We start from the raw sequence: 3,867 nt of genomic DNA on the forward strand, positions 1-3,867 counted from the left end.
TCCCGATTTTCAGTAATTTTGAGGATTTTAGGTACAATTTTTAACCGAGCTAGCTGTAATTTGACATTTAATGTTCTCAGTGGTCACGTAACTTCCCCTCCAAAAATTGTCTATATAGGCCCATGTTTTGGTATAGCCCCATATAACTGTACCACCCGATTTTTGGTATTTTGAGAATTTAAGATACAATTTTTAACCGAACTAGCTGTAGTTCGACATTTAAGGTTCTCAGTGGTCACGAAACTTCTTCACTTAAAATCGTCAACATAGAACCATGTATTGGTTTAGCGCCCATATAACGGTACCTCCCGATTTTCGGTATTATTAGGATTTTATCTACAATTTTTAGCCGTAGCTGTAATTTGGCATTTGAGGTTCTCAGTGGCCAATATACTTTTCTACTACAAATCGTCAGCATAGGTTTTTATTTCGTTATAGTTTCCTTATAACGGTACCTCCCGATTATCGGTATTTCGAGGAGTGTACCTACAATTTTTAACCGAACTAGTTGTAATTTGACATTTAAGAATCTCAGTTGCCACGAAACTTTTTCACTAAAATTCGTCAACATAGGTTCTTGTTTTGTTATAGTCCCCATAAAACGATACCTCCTGATTATAGGTATATCGAGAATTTTAGCTACAATTTTAACCGAACATTTTTTTTTTATTTTTTTTTTTTTTTTTTGATATTTGAAGTTCTCAGTGGATATGAAATTTCTTCACTAAAACTCGTCAACATAGTTCCAAGTTATGGTATAGCTCCCATATAACAGTACCTCCCAATTTTCAGTATTTTGAGGGTCTACGCTACATTGTTTGACGGAACTATCCACAATATGACTTTTGAGGTCGTCTGCAGTTATAAAACTTTTCCATCAAAAATTGTAAGGGACATATCCTTACAATTAATTATCCTTACACTTTAATATATCCCCGTATGTGGTACCTTTTACCTGGCTGAACACTTAGATTATATAATTTGCGCATTTGTAAAAGCAAACTAATTGTGAAAGCAAACTAATTATTACATTTTAATTAATACTATTTTATGATGGAGGGTATAAAAAGTTCGGCCAGGCCGAACTTAACAACTTTTTACTTGTTCACATATTAATATTGTCCAAAAAAATCTGAAGTTGGCCTATTGTTAATTTGCTTTTCCAATGAATATTTTTTTCAGATAGTCATCACTTCCGCTTCGTTCCGCAAACCAAAAATTAACACTTAAAACTTTGATTCAATTCCATTCATATGTTAAATATATAAAATATTTAAATGCGACTGATGAGATAGGTGTAGTTTGCTTTGTGTAAACAGCGTTAATGATTATGGATTCAGTAACAAGTCAGGTGGATCAAATACGGTCACTAGCACCTGCAAGAAGGCAGGCAGAATTTAAACAAAAATCATGTTTGGAAAACCAAATTTACAGTGGGCCTAACAAAATGTTTTATGTGGATCACGATGTTATAAATGACGTATATACATAACTTCAACTACATTGTTATCAGCATAATTAAAACGAAACACACGAGTATTGAAAATCAAGGAAAGATTTTGGTCAACAGATGCTTCTTTCCATGGTGTAAGAGAGGAAATCAAGAACAATTCTTAAAAACGATTTTCTAGTGAACACACTTTCCTATTTCTTGTACCAAAAGATTTCGTAATTAGTTATCCAATCCCATTACACACCTGCTGTACCCACTGTGGCAGGGATACTTGATTGTCCCGCTTTAAAAAATACCACATTCACCCCAAATTATGCAGCGAAGCGTATAAACCAAATTAAATGCGTCGCCAAAAGACACTCGATTTTGTTTCCTTCTCCCACTCTTCACTTTGTTTTTCAACAGTGCAAATAAGCGGATTTTAATAAAACCTCAAGAGACGTCCGTCGTCTGTCTCAAGTCACTTTAATTTCGTAAATTTGACAACTATCTAGAAGAAGCAGAAAAAGAGGAAAACAACTTATGCGGAATTGCCTTTTAATTTGTTTTTAACAAAACTAGAAAAACTGGCAAACCAACAAAAAAGTAACGAAAACTTGTCATTAATTTCTCATATTTTGTTGAGCCATTAACGGCTACAATAACAACAGCAGCAGCGACCGCGCTATGTACGACAATTACGGCTGTTTTAAATTGTTGTTTGCTTTTGCCATCAGTGATGTGTTGCGTGAAAAGTGTTGACAGTTTATAATATTTTGCTGTTGTAAGTGTTGCTGTTGTTAATTTCATCATCCCCCCACGCCACTTTGTTATAATTACAGCTGGTGGTACAGTGAAATAGTTACTGATTATTGGTAGCAAATATTTGAAAATATATATGTGAAGGTTAAATTTTTGGTTGAAAATGTGAAAGTGAAGGCACATAGCTATCATTAAAACTAAGTATATTTAGGACCGGGTGTATGTAATAAAACTGGGGCCAATATTTCTACATGTTGCAATGTGTTTGGCCAAAATCAACTAATATTAGCCACATTGAAAAAGTTTTTCATTGGCTTTGGATGCTTCTCTCCAAAATTCACATGAATTTATTTTTCTATTTTTAGAAATTTTTACCGAGGAAAATAATACGCCGAACCACTGTTCAACAAATTTCAAACAAAAATTCTACATGTACAAACTAGACACTGGTAATTTCACCAAATGTTAAATGCATTTTAGTTTGTATTTTAACAGTCGGTTTATTCAGTTAAATAACGACATTCAAGCTGAAAGTGAACAGTGACAACAGCACCTACATTAGCAGCAGCAACAACAACGAGAAAAAACTACCAACAAAACAACAAAACTTAACTGACAAAATAATGACACTTAAATGTTGGTTGTTGTCATTGTTGGCCCATTATCTAGTTTTGTCGCTGATGTTATTTTTTGTCGATTTTTAATTTTTTCTAGTAAAATGTATCTCTCACCTGATGATTATCATCATCATCAACATCGTTACCTACCATCCATCCGTCCACCCATCAACCGGAAATGCATAATTTGATAAATAAGTGTATATAATTTGAATTGTGTTTTTTTTCTATAAATACACAATAAATATTTGTACTTTCTCTCTGGAGAACATTTTGATTTGTTAGATTGAAATTTGTTTTTTTTATACGAATGAGTAACCTGTAAACGGAAATTGCTTTATAATTGCCAATTAATATTTTTTATGTATAAACGTTTATTAAATCTAAATATATATTGTTAATTATTATTATAAAATATTGATAGGTGATTATTGATAAAAGTGATTTGATTCATTGTGGTATTTTAAGTTACTTAAGTTATAAGAAAATAAATTCTTTTCATAGTCGATAATGAAATACACATTTGTCCTCCCTTAAAAAGTATTTCCCAATCACAACTCCGCCAAACACTGTCTCAAGTCCAAGGAGGTGGACTGACTAATCCACAGTACACATTTCAAACACCAAGTTGGCGAAATAGTTTTTTCCGAGAATCTGAATGGTCGACAAATGTCAAAAACATTTAGTTGTTAGCAACTACTCCTCGATGCTACAGAACAGCGGTGAGCACAAATTGTGAAATCGTACTCTTAGTTTGTTGTGAACCATAAACCATAAAAGTTTATGCAATTTTTTATTTATATTTTTTAATAATTTGCATTGTGGACGATTTGAGACAACATTAATGTTAAAAAAATTTTGAAATAAGTAATGAAACATTAAGAAAAATTAAATATTATTTCTCCCTTAAATTTGCCTCTCTCTCGTTTTTGCTCAGCTCTGCTATAGAAGTAGTCCGGGGTACTTACAAGTAGCCTGCGTACGACGTGCCAAGAGCTGTCGGCATGCCAACTAAGTGTAGTCAGTACTAGAAATAGTTCTGACACACTTCATCAT

General features: G+C 32.9%; 1 long non-coding RNA gene across 1 annotated transcript; it reads left to right on the top strand.

Annotated features, from left to right (window-relative positions):
- The first annotated feature begins 2,730 nt into the window (after positions 1-2,730).
- On the top strand, positions 2,731-3,095 carry LOC141399642 (uncharacterized). Its single transcript, XR_012411892.1, has 2 exons — positions 2,731-2,830; positions 2,909-3,095. It is a non-coding gene; the product is annotated as an uncharacterized lncRNA (long non-coding RNA).
- Positions 3,096-3,867: the final 772 nt, after the last annotated feature.

The sequence above is a fragment of the Musca autumnalis genome, unplaced genomic scaffold (assembly GCF_047663935.1).
Source record: "Musca autumnalis isolate F117 unplaced genomic scaffold, ASM4766393v1 scaffold_3, whole genome shotgun sequence".
Classification (NCBI taxonomy): Eukaryota; Metazoa; Arthropoda; class Insecta; order Diptera; family Muscidae; genus Musca; species Musca autumnalis.